The sequence below is a fragment of the Brachypodium distachyon genome, chromosome 5 (genome assembly GCF_000005505.3).
Source record: "Brachypodium distachyon strain Bd21 chromosome 5, Brachypodium_distachyon_v3.0, whole genome shotgun sequence".
NCBI classification, from domain to species: Eukaryota; Viridiplantae; Streptophyta; class Magnoliopsida; order Poales; family Poaceae; genus Brachypodium; species Brachypodium distachyon.
Window position 1 is genome coordinate 7,562,791 of NC_016135.3, and position 16,624 is coordinate 7,579,414.

Genomic DNA, 16,624 nt, shown 5'->3' on the forward strand with positions numbered 1-16,624 from the left:
TAGTATAGAATTGTAATCTACCAACAACCTGTTGGGGTCATGCGGTTATACATGCCGCTGATTTAATTCAATTGCGACCAACTGCATTATCACACTACTTCTCCTCTTAGAATAGTACATGGAGATCCACCAAGTATTTCCCATCTGCGAAAATTCGGTTGTGCTACATACGTACCAATTTCACCACCACAACGTACATCAATGGGACCACATAGAAAATTGGGGATCTATGTGGGGTACAAATCACCGTCAATTATCAAGTACCTAGAGCCTCTCACAAGGGATCTATTCACTGCCCGGTACGCTAATTGTATTTTTAATGAGGAACATTTCCCGACATTAGGGAGAGATTTAAAGTACCAAAAACTAGAATGCCAGGAAATCAATTGGAATGTCTAAGACATTTCCGCCTCTGATCCACATACTCAAGAAACTGAACAACAAGTTCAGAAAATTATAAATTTGCAACATATTGCAAACAATTTACGAAACGCATTTGTTGATTACAAAGGTGTAACTACATCCTATAATCCTGCACAGAACGTACCAGAAAGAGTGGAGGTACCTATAAAAACCACTCAACCTCCTGCACCTACTGTTCAAAGGAAGAGGGGGAGAAGTACGACAACGAAAAATGATCTAGCTTCCAGCAAGCAACAAAAGGAACAAACAAAGGAATTGCAGCAAAGAAAACAGAAGAATAAACCTTCTGAACCTCCTTCAACAACAACAACAAAAGTGAGTCAACATTTGATTGACCGAGATCAATTGGGTAATATACACCCTATGGATAACCAACATCCACAACCCAGCTCAATAGTGCACTCAATTACTGATGCTGGGACATCGGAAAACCTAGACTTAACCGCAACGGGAAATCGCGAATAGTCACCAAAGGTAAATGAAATTTTCACAAATTATTTAGATACGGGAGAAACATATAATAGAAAGACTACATTCGTCGACACATATTTCTCAACTAAGATTGCAGACAACCTTCTAAATGATCATGATCCAAAGACCATAGCCGAATGTGAAAAACGCTCCGACTGGCCTAAATGGAAGGATGCAATTCAAGCAGAAATAGCCTCGCTAAATAAAATAAAAGTATTTACAGAAGTAATACCTACACCTCCAAATGTTTTCCTAATGAGATTCAAATGGGTTTTTGTCCAGAAAAGGAAAGAAAACAATGAGGTGGTGAGATACAAAGCGAGACTAGTAGCACAAGGGTTCACGCAGAGACCCGACATTGATTTCAATGAAACATATTCTCCGGTTATGAGTGGAATTACTTTCCGATATTTAATCTCATTGTCTGTTCAAAATCGTCTATCTATGCAGTTGATGGATGTCGTGACTGCATATCTTTATGGGTCATTAGATTCGGATATTTACACGAAGGTTCCCGATGGAATCCGAATTCTGAATGCTAACGCAAAACGTTACATGTACTGTATAAAGTTGAATAAATCTTTATACGGTTTAAAATAGTCGGGTAGGATGTGGTACAACCGACTAAGTGAGTTTCTCATTAAAAATGGTTACTTTAACAATGATGACTGCCCATATGTATTCATCAAGAAATCCAAAACAGGATTTTGCATTATCTCTGTATATGTTGATGATTTAAACTTCATTGGCAACAAACAGGATATTGATGAGGCTCGTAATCATCTAATGACGGAATTTGAAATGAAAGATTTGGGTAAAACCAAGTTCTGCTTAGGTTTACAACTTGAGCACCTTCTTCGGAAATATTGGTTCACCAAGCTACATATATTCAGAAAATCTTAGAGAAATTTAACATGGACAAATCCTATCCATGCAAAACACCTATGGCAGTTCGATCTGTAGACGTAGAGAAAGATCCATTCAGACAAAAAGGTGATGGAGAGGAAATTTTGGGATCTGAATTCCCATATCTTAGTGCCATTGGAGCATTAATGTACTTAGCAAATTGCACCCGGTCGGATATTACATTTGCGGTAAATTTACTAGCTAGACACGGCGCAGCTCCAACAAAACGCCATTGGGCAGGAGTCAAGCAAGTATTTCGCTACCTACAAAGAACTAAAGATCTAAGTCTATATTTTCAAAAGAAAAACCAAGACTCTGGACTAATCGGATACACTGATGCTGGCTATTTATCTGATCCCCACAATGCCAGATCTCAGACCGGTTTCGTGTTCTTACACGGTGGGACATCCATATCGTGGAAGTCTTCTAAACAGACCCTAGTGGCTACATCAACAAATCATTCGGAAATAACAGCTTTATACGAAGCATCTCGTGAAAGTGTATGGCTACGAAGAATGATTAACCACATACAACAATCCTGTGGTATTGGTTCAATTGAATCACCAACGATTATCTATGAGGATAATTCAGCTTGTGTTACTGAGATGCAATCAGGTTATATAAAAAGCAATATAACTGAACATATTGCACCTAAACTATTCTATCCTCATGAATTACAACAAAATGGGGAGATAAATATCTTGCAAACCAAATCATGTGAAAACCTCGCAGATTTGTTTACTAAGTCCTTGCCCAACTCCACATTTCATAAATGTATATATGGGATTGGTATGCGACAACTTAAAAAATTTGCAAGCATCAGGGGGAGTATTCACCTGAGTTTAACCTGTACATAACATCATATTGCACTCTTTTCCTATTATGAGTTTTACTCACTTGTTTCTCATAAAAGGTTTTTAATAAGACAATATTAACATAAGATCATATTTCATATTTTCTATTTTCCCCACCGGTGTTTTTATTGATAATATACAAGGCATATTTATTGTCCACATAATTCAATATGAATTATCAAAAGACAATATTCAAAATATGTTATACCATTTTCTCCATAATTTTCCCATTGGGTTTTTTAAAGGGACTTTTCATAACATATCAATATTATTATTATTTTCTCAATATTTTTCCCACAGGGTTTTTGGAGGAAATTAAGAGATTACAAGATTCCATGATGATTCAAGAATATACAAATCAACAAAGCAAATTGATCAAAGGGGAGTGTTAAGGATAATTATTTATGATCAATTAGATTAATTATTAGTTAGTTAATGAATTATTAGGCAGTTGCTTATGTAACTGTTCGTGTCCCAAATTTTGGAAAATTTGGGACGCGAAGGCAAAAGTTTGGGACACCAATGCATGTATTGGTGCCTCTTCACTCTGTATAAATATCATCGTCAATCAATGGAATAGAACACAGAGATTCATTCTCATTTTCATTCACAATAAAAATCAACTATGGTCCTCCCAGCTGCCACTGTCTCACACCATGCCTTATATAACTTTTGCACACAATTCTTGGGCCAATGCTGAAAATGCAGCTTAAAAATCTGCAATTTCATTACCTTCAGTCGTTATAACAGTATGACCAATTGATGATCTGCATTGACAATATACATAATCCTGTAAAAGTAAGAATTTGTTTCAAACATATGCAACGACTGTAGGTACCAATAATCAGGCTTTTTAACACCCCTCATTTGTTTCTGGTGTGCTTGTAACTTATTTGCAATATTTTCTGAAGAAACATAAAAATTATCTGCACGACGACTACATTTTTTTAAATGGTGTTCTGGTAGAAATTTCACTACCGAGCGCATATGCAGTAATAAAAGGAAATACCATCGAGTTACCTCTAAGACGTAATGGATGTCTTCCTCTCTAAAATCAGTGTTGTCATCCCTATCCACAAGAATATCACCCCCATTCATGAGCATGTCAACAGTACACAATTAAACAATCTTTCTCTCTACCGTATAATCTTTATGGCACGCCCACAAAATATACCACCCAACCAACGTACTTCAGATGGTATGACCAGTAAAACTTGCTTGGCGGTGTCTTTCCGATAAACATGCGATTTCACAAAAAATGCATTTCTACCAATGTTATTGAATCACATGTTTATCACTGAAGATTGATCAATAGCCTTGGAGCTATCTGAGAAGAGGGGATAGGTGTAGATGGGCACCTTCAGGCGGGGTGGGGAGGCGAGGGGGGGCATGCCCCTGTTGTCCAAATGTGAGGGTGGGCGCGCAGAGTAGCGTCTCCCCGCGTGGGGTAGTGGTGACGGGAGGAAGCAGAAGCCGGGGCCTCCGTGCCTGCATCGCCGTCCGCGAACGAGAAGGGGGCGAATGGCTGAGAGCCTGGGTCTGAACCATCTGCGCCCACCGCTTGACCCCTTGCCTGCGCCGCCGACTTCTATAGCTCTTTTCACCCCTCTCCCGCTCTCTACTCCTTCTTGTCCGACCCCGGCTGTTTGAGAGCCTGGAGGATGGCCGCCTCCAGCAGTCTTCACGGATGAGGGGAGAGGTCAGTGGTCGCCAGGTTGGGGCGGCCGGAGAAGGTTGCGGCATGGCAAGAGGAGGTGGCAGGCGGGGCGGGCAGGCGTGGTTGGAAAGGTTGCGGCGGGGCGGGGTAAGGCGTTGGCGGGGCTGGGAGGCCGCGGGCGCGACAGGGAGGCCAGGGGCGCCGTAGGGAGGCGGCTGGTCCTGCGATGCGAGGTGGGGTGGTTGTTTTTTTAGATCGAGCGGGCGCTGCGATGCAGGTCGACAGAGAAACGGTTTCTTTCGCAATAGTGCGGGCGCGGAGGGACGACGTACGGACGACGGACCTACGCAAACTAGAAATTAATTAGTAAAGATGTTTGTTGGAATACAAAAGTCTAGTCTGAGGGATGGACGACAGGCCGGCACTTACTCGTCGGCGTAGAGGTATGCAAAAGGCATGGAGGTTGTAGGATCATGGGTTCTTGGAGAAGTATTGGGTATTTGGGTTTCCAGTGGGTATGGTCGATGTGGATGGACTCGGGTTGAGCTTAATAGATTACATAGAAGATAAACGAAAAAGAAAATGTACTGTTTCGGAAGAGCCTGGCGGCGGCGGTCAGAAAAATTAGGTTTTCAATTCAGAATTCGCAGGTTTCCCTCGCCTCCTGATACCATCTTGGTGCTGTTAGGTGAGGGGAACCTTGGGTCCTGATAAACGCATCGAGAAGTGTTTATTATTACGAGTTGTGTGGTCTTCATCGGCAACGTTATGGCGGAGGGCGTGATGCCGTTGAGAATAAAGGTACTCTGGTTTTTTCTCTGGTGTTGACCAAAAAGTTCTACTCACAGGTTCGATGCGTCTGATTTTGCGGATTTTGAGTTTGTGTCCTCGCCGATCTGTTCATATGGATTTGATGATTTTATGTTAGTGTGTCACGGGGATTTATTCGGTATGGTCTTGTGTGTCTTTGGAGTTTTTTTCGTGTTCTGGTATACATCTTGTGCTTCGATGACCTGTACTTTTAGGATCATCTCTGACCCAAGTACGTTCAATGCTCAGGGCTTCCCATCTCTTTGGATGGGCGACTCAAGAGGCTTTTTGAAACTTTTGAAAGTAGTCAACTTCGTGCAGGGGTACGAGTGATAGTATTGCCGTTCAAGTCTAATTGCGGTTTCTTTACTAAAGCATCGACATAATTCCGTGTTGGAAAGTTTGATATCATGGTAAAGATGTTTTCAAGAGATTTCGTTGTAATTCTTAGTCATAATAGGAGTTGCTTTGTATTTCTTGGGTATATGATCCAAACATTGTCCAGTGTTGCCATTCCATTTATGTTTCAGCAAGATACTATGGAAAAGGAATATGGAGTGAATATATGCACGAACACGGATACAAAATTGAATGTCTGTCGGAATACAAAAGTCCGAGGGGCGGACGACATGCCGCGGTGAAGAACACCAACGTTTATGCGCCAATGAAGAGGTTGCGCTGGTCCCCGGTTAGTGCAGCGGTATGAAATAGGACGGGAGCAGCTGCGCCTTAGAGGCATGGAGGTTGTAGGATTTGAGGGTTCACAAAGAGGGTCCACGAGTGGTATTTAGGTTTACTGTGGTGTTGGGGTGGATGGGTTTGGGTTGGGCTGAACTAGATTTGGCTACATCTTTACTACTGCTTATAAAATCATGAACTTGTTCTTTCCAACTTCACCCCACTAAACATACGGACTATTAATAGCCCCACTAAGCAGTATAACTAAACACACTCACTAAGCAAGTAGTACATTCTAATCGTGTGCGCTTAGTGATTAATCCGTGGAGGCTGACAGTCGTCTTGGCGGGAGACTCTTTCAGCCTGACATCATCATCACTCGAATAGTCTAATTTTTTGTACCCCGCCTCTCGCAAGCCCCGCCCCCCTTCCATGCCGCGATCTGCCACCGTACACCTTCGCGCCCTCGCGATCTCCCGCTGTCTCCACGCCACCACCCTGCCAATCCTCTCGTCGTCGTGCTCGCGCCCCGCCGCCGTTGATCCCTGCTCGTGATCCGCCGCCGTCCCCTCCCGCGCTCCCCACCTCGCTCGCAACCCACCGTCATTGCGTCTGCTCTGTGACCTCCGTCCCCTGCCGTCGCCACGCCACAATTGGGATCTGCTTGTCACCGTTGCGCCCCTGCGAGTGGGCAGGGCCCGTCTGCCGCTAATCACACCGACAACGCCTTCGAGGTTACCAGTTTCGTCCTCATCAATTTTCTGATGCAATTCAATGTCAGATGAATTCTGTGTCTGAAGGTGCATGCACTACGCAAATTGCAAACGCATTTGTTGCCAACTGAAATTTTAGTTCATTGGGGTTCAAACTGTTAAGGCTTAGGCATGCAGATTTAACTGCTCTCGTCGATCTGTTCTGTTTTACTCCTAAGGAGCAAGCATCATTTTGGCATCAGGTTTAAATACTCCTTTTATCTTTTCTATACATAAACTCTCAAGATGTTCAAAGGAAGGCAAAGAAACTTAGTGGTCAAAGGAAGGCAAATATATGTTTAGATTTTTGGACTTCTATAATATCTGTAGACATGGAAGTAGGATCACCTGAACCTTTTTATGTTCCTGTACAATGAATGGAAACAACAGCAAATTGGTATTGTGTTCTCCTAAACAATATATAAAAATTAATATGACACAGGCAGATAACATTAATATGTAACCAAATGCATATAGAGTTGTACTAGATGGGAAAGCGCGCTTTGCTGCGCTGGTGTTATCAGGCTAGTGATTTGCTACTATACTGCTAGGAGTCCAGGAGGGAGCCTCGTGCTGTTTGAAATCAGCTTGGTCTATCGTGCTTTTTGGGAAATGAAATCAAATTCCATTCCTCCGGATAGCACAATCAAATTTTCATTGTCGTGTTGCTGCAACATGGCACTATACAAAGAATGAATTGGGCATGCTACACAAATTCATACGAGTAGCATACAACGGAGCAATATTTCCACCATGGACTTCCTCCTTTTGTTACCTCACCTTATTTCCCACTCTTAAAGAGTCTCTCATCGTTTCCCTTTTTATGAATGTACGCTTCAAGAGAGAATATGAAGAAGAAAACATTGTAATATACATACATCTAATCACTGGTTTCATACCAAAATATACCATTTCATCTTCAGCAAAGCCAAAGTAGAATACGGTTGACATGTTCAGGAAAGCAACAAAGTATAAGAGTACAAATAGCTAAGCAAATTCACTATGTTTTCTGCATGGAAGAATGGCACTGAATAATTCAAATGCTTAGTATGGATATGTCATTGGTTACCATCTGATGCAACACAACAAAGAAGAAATATTAGCTGGAGCAACATACAGAACATTTACACAAGTAATGTAAGTCTTATTTAGAAGAATAAAACCAGTAGCGAGAACCGTGGACTTATCACCATGACCATGCGCAATGTAGCCTTACTTCATGAAAAGTATATGGAAAGGGAACCTAACACCACCATCGCCTCTCTGTCACATCACTCGCTTTCTTGCTTGTGGATGGACTCGCGCTTACTCCGGTCTTTAAATAGCCGAAGCGCTGTCCTTGCTGCCACGCACGCCGAGCCGTCAACGTACACATGGAGGCACTGGCCCTGTCTCGGTTTCCTGCATCAAGCCTCAAAGTAATTGCCATATATGTACAACTTACTCGCAAAACGACAACACCCGTGACAGCTCCACGAGCATCACCGTGTGCCTGAGCCCCCGGGCACAGAAGAGTCGACCTCAGACTTGGGTGTGAGCATTCTCTTTCCTACCAAGGTGCTTTCCAAGATCCAGCAACGGTTTGGCCTCGTTCCGGGGTTCCCGGCAACGAGCTTGGTTTTCAGGGTTCTGGCAGCCCCCTGCTCACAGCCAAGGATGAGGAGACAATTCTGTGCACATAGAGCAGGAGACAGAAGCAAATATTAACAGCATAAAAGAACATGAATTGAAGCAACACTTATCTTTATTCACATTTTGCTAGCGGATTACAATCGGGCCTTACCCGACTACACTAGCTTAAAGAGGCATGCTACAGCAGCGTCACCCGTGGGTAAGGCGCCACCGTTTCACGGGTAGAACTTGTGTAGGTGCTCATTATTCCAGCTATGGCACCGACAAGCCTTCTTCAGTTTCTACCGGACAGCCCTCGGCCTGGTCACTTGCACTACCCGGAAAGGGCCTTCCCAATTTGGACTTAGCTTGTTCCCGGCCTTCGATCCTGGTATCCGGCGCAAGACCAGGTCTCCAACTTCGAGCCCCTGGGGATGGACTCTCCTGTCGTCATAACGACGGAGCCCCTGCTGGTAGGCCGCGGCTCGCACAGCAGCCCGGCATCGAATCTCCTCGAAGAAGCCGAGGTCGTCAATCCTCTGCGCGTGTTGGCTCCCGTCGCCGTACGCACGTACGTGAGGTGACCCATGCTTGAGCTCGAGGGGTAGCACAGCTTCTGCCCCGTAGATGAGGGCAAACGGAGTTTGACCCGTTGCCCGACTTGGTGGGGTCCTGATAGACCACAATACGGGCTGGAGTTCTTCGACCCAGTTCTTCTCGTGGCCCTTGAGCTTGTCAAAGGTTCTCGTCTTGAGCCCCTGCAGCACTTCTGCGTTGGCGCGCTCCACCTGCCCATTGCTCCTTGGGTGAGCGAGAGAGGCGAAGTGGATCGTAATACCCATGTCCTCGAAGTAAGCTTGGAACACCGCACTTGTGAATTGCGTGCCATTGTCGGTGATGATGCTGTTGGGCACACCACACTGGCGCACAAAGCCCTTGAAGAAGTTGATGGCCGCATGTGCCGTGACAGCTCGCACAGACTCCACCTCGACCCATATGTAGAACTTGTCGATGGCAACGAGGAGGTACTCGTAGCTGCCCAAAGCACACGGCATCTTGCCGACGATGTCCAGCCGCAGACCGCAAACGGCCACGAGGACGGGATGACTTGCAGGGCTTGAGCCGGCTGGTTGCTCTTCTTTGCGTGAAACTGACACGCTTCACAGGTCTTGACTAATTTCTCGGTATGGCTAATTCTGTTGGCCAGTAGAAGCCATGCCGAAATGCTTTCCCAGTTCGCACCTTTTCATTTCTTATACATATCACCTTGATCATATCTTAAAATTTTGGTGTCCGTTATGATGCATTATTGAAAGTGTTTAAAATGGTGTTTTGGAATGTTGTAGGTTGATAGAAATTGATTTGAGAATTTTCTAGAATTTAAAAATGCATTTTAGGATTTTATTTGGATTTATTTAAAGCTTAAAAGCATTAAAACTATATTCACTAATTTATTTTTGTGTGGGAATAATTTTCCTGGACTCTAAATGAAATATATTATTTTATAGAATTTTTGGGAATTTTTCTGAAGCCATTTGGTATTTTAAATGATTTAAATGGAATTTCAGGTGAATTATAGATCCTGAAAAGTATTTATTAATCCTTTTCTTTTATTCTTTTTCTTTTTCTCTGGTATTACGGTTTCTCCGCAGGAAAACGTATTACGAGAAATACGCTTTCTCTCTCTCTTTCTCTCTCCTTCTCTCTCACTGACAGGTGGGCCCCACCCGTCATCCCCTACCTCCGGCCACTCGCCCACGATCTCCGGCCAACCGCCGCTCGCCGCTCCCTGCGCAACTGCCGCCGCCGCTGCCCCGCACCGCCCCGCCGACCCCGCCGCAGCCCGCGTCGCCCGCGCCCGCCCGCGCCTGGCCACGCTCGCGCCCGCGCACCCTCTGTCGCCGCACGCGCCCCCGACTCCATGTCGCGCGGCAACCGCCGGCCACCCCGCCCACGCGCCCCGAGTCCTATAAAATCCGCTCGCGCCCCTCTCACGAACGCCCCGCACGCCCTCACTCTCCCTGCCCGAGCGCCGCTCCCCGTGCCCAAAACCGCCGCCGCCGCCGCCCAACTCCGGCGAGAAATTGCCGGAGCTGCGCTGCCCCGTTCGCCGAGCCGCCACCGCCTTCGTGATCCCCGCGACGCCGTGAACCTCCCCCAAGCCTTCTTCTTCGTCCCCTAGCTTCGATTCGTCGATTCCGTTCATCTCCAGTGAGATTTGGGGTATGGTTTGGTTCATCTCCATTCTCTTCGAGTAGCCCGGTTCTTGCGTTGATTGTTAGCAAACCTCTGATCATTATGTGCTCTAGATTTCACCATACTGTAGAGTGTATGTTCCTCTATAATTTCTCTGTAGACAGTAGCCGTAGATGGTTCATCTCGTGCTTTGCATCGTCGTCGCAAAACGGTATTCTAAGCAGCCTCTCTGCCGTATCTCTGCCGCGGCAGAAGGTTGCAGCACCATTCTTAGTGGGTAGCCTTATTCGCAGTAGTTCTTCTTGTTGTCCGTAGCATCATTTTAGTTGTTTATTTCTGCAGATTGAACTTTAGGAACACCCATTCACAGCCATTTCCTAGTTGGACCATTTCAACTTCACCTTCACTAGCAGCACGACGGTAGAAGTTCATATCCTGTACTGTCCTGTTTTAGAGTAGCCACATTCATCTGTTCATAGCTACTGCCTCATATCTCCATAGTTAGTGAAACCAGTGCCATTTGGAAGAGTAGATCATATTCTTGGATTCCTTTGTTTAGTTCTCTGTCATTGGAATAGTTTAGCATGAGTAGCTTTTCAGTAGAAGTTAGTATTATTTGTCTGTCAGAATCTGACTAGCCACCTTTGCAAGCCAGTAACTTTTGACCTGTTTATCCAATTGACCTGAAACCTGTTGCATTAGTTAGCACAACCTTAGAACTATACCGTCGCGTACATTTCGTGCCATGTTCTGTAATTTAGCACCTTTTGCCTGTCAACCCTAGTTGCAATCTGTTAACAGAAGGAGATTACTGAATCTTCAGACTTAGCCACACTAGCCTTAACCTTAGGCTTTAGAACTTGAATTGTTAATACTATGGTATTACTTAGATGACGTTTAGGTTCTGTTTTTGTATGCTTGTGATACATCTTTTATCCGAAGTTCATTTGGAGTTATATTTGGATTTTGAGAGATGTTTGGAACTATGCATTTATTGTTGTTTCGTTCTTTGCGTTAGATTATTCGGATTGCGATTGCGACGAGTGCCAGGGAGTTGACGACCGCAACAACTTTTCTGAACCAGGCAAGTTACACTTATTGACCATGTAGTACCTATATTTTTGCTTATGCTATTTTGTTTACAACATCATAGGGATGCATGTTAGAGTTATTTCTGTATGAAGTATTTATCAAATGCGTTTTCAACATGTTTAGTTATTCCTAGTAGATTGCTTATAGGATTTTATTGCCATGCCACCAAATACCATAGGTTATGTATTTACGATTTTCCAAAGCATGCTATACTATTATAACGGGACGGGACCCAAACTCTATTGAAAGTATTAAGTGCTCTTTATGAGCGAGTATGTTTTTGGAAAAATGTTTTCGAAATAAAACCAAAATGTTTTATCTGGATGGAGTGGTATGATGGAGGCCAGTTGGCTGTCGGCAAGTGTTGTAGCCCCGTAACGGGTACACACTCAGGAGAAGGTGGGGACCGCTGTCCAGAAATCCAAGAGTTCAAACCTTCTCATGTACAAGGCTTCTTGTGCAACCACTTGCTATTATGGGCTCTGGCTTGGTCGACTAACTAGCGGGAAACCCTTACCTGGGTATCGCCATCCGGAGAGGAGCCAATGTGCTCATATGGGGCGGGCGGTGCCAGAATTAGGTATTAGGGGGCTTCTAGTGAAAGACTTTGTCACAATCTTTACCTGTTGCGCACGCTTGTCGTCAGGCAACACTATGGACTGATTGTGTCAAGTGGGTAAAGTGTACAAACCTCTCGAGAGTGTCAATCTAATCGATTAGCCATGCCCCTGGTTACGGGCGACTTTGAGTCATTAAGTCTGGAGAAGTGGAGATGTTCAAGTTTTGTTTCTAAAAAACCCCAAAACTGTTTTGACTCGATGGAAGGTTCCACGGAATGAGTCAGGGAAAAGGGATGCTATGTGTCAGTTGACCCAGAGTGCATAGCTAGCTCGTGGAGTGAACATCCACAGAATGACCATACTATTGATCAAACCCTGTTTTATCAAAACTCCAAGATAGAGATTTTCAAAGGAAAGTACTATGAATATTTCGAAACCCCAAAAGCAGCATTTTGCAAAAACAACCCTAGTAGCCAAACTAGGAAATCCTTCATCATTTCAATGCATTTCTCCTAACCAGTCAAGTGTGACTTGTAAGTACATTCAATGTACTGACCTGCACCTATCATGTGCAGAGAGTGACGCATAAGAAGAAGACGCAGGGTCGCGAGTCTACACTGAACTTGCCTGTGGCATTGATGGGACTTCCTCTTTATCAGTTTGCTTTATTTGGACTTCCGCTTGGCTTGTATTAAGTACTCTGGATTTGTCTTTCGAACCGATATAATAGACATGTGTATGGTATTTCATCAATGGAACTGTGTGTGCTAGCATTTGATCCAGGGACTAGCACAGATTACACAGAGGTCCGGATCCTTACGGGTCTGGGTCGCCACATGAGGCGTCACAGTATACTTGAAAATCCTCTTGCAGGTCGGGCAAAACAAGGATGGGTGCAGACACTAGTCTTTTCTTCAATTCCTGGAAGCTCTCTTCACATTTCTCATTCTAGGCAAACTTCTTCTCCTTCTTTAAGAGCTAGGTCATGGGTTTTGCTATCTTGGAGAAATTCTCAATGAATCTCCGGTAGTAACCAGCAAGTCCAAGGAAACTACGGACTTCTTCGACGTTCTTCAGTGCCTCCCATTCTGTAATTGCTGCAACCTTAGCTGGGTCAACAGCTACTCCAGCGCCTGACACTAGGTGTCCAAGGAAGCTAACTTCTGACAACCAAAAGTCGCACTTGCTGAATTTGGCGTACAGCTTGTGCGCTCTCAGCTTCTCCAAAATCATGCGCAGATGCTGCTCATGCTCTTCCCTTCTCTTGGAGTAAATCAAGATGTCATCGATGAATACCACGACAAATTTGTCCAAGAATTCCATGAACACCTTGTTCATCATGTTCATGAAGTATGCAGGTGCATTGGTCAAACCAAAAGGCATCACAGTGTACTCATACAATCCATACCTAGTGGTGAAAGCTGTTTTGGGAATGTCCATCTCTCGGATCTTCAGCTGAAAATATCCTGATCGCAGATCGATCTTTGAGAACACTTGAGCTCCCTTCAATTGATCAAAAAGATCATTGATTATGGGCAAAGGATATTTATTCTTTATCGTCACTTCGTTTAGTTAACGATAGTCAATGCACATCCGTTGGCTCTTGTCTTTCTTTTCTACAAACAGCACGGGTGCTCCCCAGGGTGATGAACTGGGGCGGATGAAACCTTTCGCTAACTGTTCAGCTAGCTGCTTCTTCAATTCCTTCAATTCATCCACAACCATCTTATATGGTCTCTTGGCTATGGGTCCACTTCCTGGCATTAACTCGATGAGGAACTCAACTTCACGGTCCGGTGGCATGCCTGATAATTCCTTTGGGAATACGTCCGGGTATTCCTTTACCATTGGTACTTCGTCCATGCTAACCCCCTTAAGAGCATTAACCTTGGGTCTCTTAAGCTCATGGGTTGACTTGTAGCGGATGCGTCTTTTGTCAGGGGTTGTGAGTGTGACAGTCCTCTGGGCACAGTCTACTAAACCTTCATACAAGGTCAACCAGTCCATTCCCAAGATTAGGTCCAGTCGTCGGAATTCTATGACTATGAGATCAAAGGAAAAAATGTGTCTCCCAATACTAAGGGGTAGCTGGTGGCAGTGTCGGGTTGCTAGTATTGTTCCACCCGGTGAGTTCACTTTCATGGGTCTACCCATGGTCTCAGAGGGTAATTTGCCTCTTTCTACCAATACTCTTGAAATGAATGAATGTGATGCACCAGTGTCGAATAGAACTAGTACTTCAAAAGCATTAATGTGGAAGGTGCCAAGTATGATACCTGGTTCCTCGGTGATCTCTTCCACGTCCACGTGATTCACGTGGCCCTTCTGCCACTGAGTCTTCTCTCCCAACAGATTACCAACCTGCTCCTCGGCTAGGTCGGCCCGGGTCATCTCGTGCTCGAGTCAAGACTCTAAGACCACTGTGTTTGTCTCCAAGTTCTCGAAATGGGTAGTCACCGGGGTTGCATCCTCGTCATTGGTTGTTGCCACAGCCGAGCATGCATGGTTCCGCCTTCCAAAGAGAAGGAAGGGGGAGTCCTCGGGAAACTCGTGCCGATAGTCCCGGCACACTTGTGCGAAGGCGCACTGCATGGCGAACTGAAGGCCCTGCTCGAAGGTGGGGTAGCGGGCGATGAAGGTGATATCCTGAGTGGCAGGCGCGATCTCATGCCCGCGGATCTTTGCCTCAATCTCCCACCGTGGCTGCCATCCTTCTGGCACGGCGGGCTCGACGCGGCCTCTGAACCTGGGTGGTGGCAGGTAAAGAGACGCACACAGTGCCGCCAAAGGGGCACTGAACAACTGGTCTTCATCCGTGGAGGGGTAGTAGACTCTGGTATAAGGCGGTATGTTGCCAAAAGGTGTTGGGCTTCCCATCTATAGAAAACAAGAAGGAAAGGTAAGGGAGTATCAGTGACATGATCAAATGGTCGGATGTAGGTAAAAATAAAATAAAGGTAGTAAAGTGGGAATAAGTTGATAAAAAGTAATATATAATGGTGGATTTGCAAAATAAATTTGGATGCATAATAATATGTGAATGACATGGCAACATGATTATAGTGGAGGATGGTATAATAAAATAAATATGTATCTGTGGTATAATAAAAGAAACATGCATCTGTGGTATAAGGCATAGTATTTGGTGTATATGTAATATAACTCAACAAACATGTCATGCATATGCAAGATATAAATGGAAAGATTCAGATGAATAGGGATAAGGAATAAAATATATATATAAAGATCAGATAGGGATAAGAAATAATCCTAAGGTTTGGTCTTATGGTTTAGTCTTATCCTAATGACAGCTAGGGTCACGTTCCTACAGGCAACACATTGCTCTGATACCATCTGAAGCGATCCTCCCCCTTACAGGGTTTGATCTCTGTGCTTACCGTGCTAGTTCCTGGATCGACTCACTAGCACACACAGTTTCATGATGAAATATACAGAAACGAAGGTCAAAATGACTTTATTACATCGCATCATCCAGAATTTAAATAGTATTTACAACCTCGCATGACCTCTTGGGCCAGCATAAACAAATACTGTTTCAACATCATAAAACATTGTTTTTAAAACTGCAGCGGAAAAGGGTAGAACATAAGGGCCACAAGTACTCCAAGGTGAGAGCATGTTGGAATGTAAACACATTTGAATATATTGGCAACCTCACCAGAGTTATAAATGACCTACCAAGTACATGCATCTTTTGGCTATGTGGGGGTTTGGCTATTTGCATAAAAGCATCATTGTTCAATCCTATCATTTTTAATTAAATAGTTTTTCTTCTATTGGACACGGGGTAGAAACACCCATGCTCCTACTAACCTAGGCACATTGAGTAGATACATCAATGCTGCTACCCAGTTCAATCCATTCATTTTATTAAGAAATTGGAACGAGTGGGACCTTCCTTACAGCCCCAATATCTAGTTGCTCATAATTGTCCGTAACCGGGGACACGGCTAAGTACTTAGTTTGACACTCTCGAGAGGTTGTACACATTCCCCACAAGAAACCGACGTGTTAATCCCTTGCTGTCCTCAAGGTAGAGTAGCAACGGCATCGATTACAGCAATTTTCAGAACATATTCCCCCAAACCACCTGAGGGACGCGTTTCAACCTACACTACTACATACCGATGTCACCTCGAATCTAGGTTCATATTTCTTACGTCCATCCTGGCAGAGCCATAGTACCATGTGGTTGTACTGGAAGCTACTAAACAGGAAACTAGTCCAGTCTTTGGTTACCCCGGGTGGCATTCCTCATTTGCGACGCAGGCGCTCCCATAGAAATGGCGAGACGACTCGTCGAAATGGACCCATAGAAATGGAGCTGACGTCACATACCTCTCCAATTCCTCAAAGCAGCCCACCCAGGACGGTTCATTGAATTACTTGTTTTGCCATACACTAGGAAAATCATATTGTAATTCAATAGTATCACATTGTAATAATACCACCCTTGTATATTATCATAGCATTTTACTACCACGACGGCAATTGGTGGTGAGGACATCGCAAGGGTATCTTATACTACTAGGAGAGAATCATACTTAGCATAGATACAATAATAATCCTAACAATGCAACTAATAAAATCTAA

General features: G+C 44.4%; 1 long non-coding RNA gene across 3 annotated transcripts; it reads right to left on the reverse strand.

Moving 5' to 3' along the window:
* Positions 1-3,183: 3,183 nt before the first annotated feature.
* On the reverse strand, positions 3,184-4,603 carry LOC112269256. Of its 3 annotated transcripts, none has more exons than XR_002960800.1 (2): positions 3,675-4,603; positions 3,184-3,444 (listed from the first exon to the last, which is right to left on the reverse strand). It is a non-coding gene; the product is annotated as an uncharacterized LOC112269256 (long non-coding RNA). The 3 variants fall into 3 exon arrangements; XR_002960799.1 differs by having other exon boundaries at positions 4,013-4,596; XR_002960798.1 differs by having other exon boundaries at positions 3,184-3,421; positions 4,013-4,593.
* Between the last annotated feature and the right edge of the window lie 12,021 nt (positions 4,604-16,624).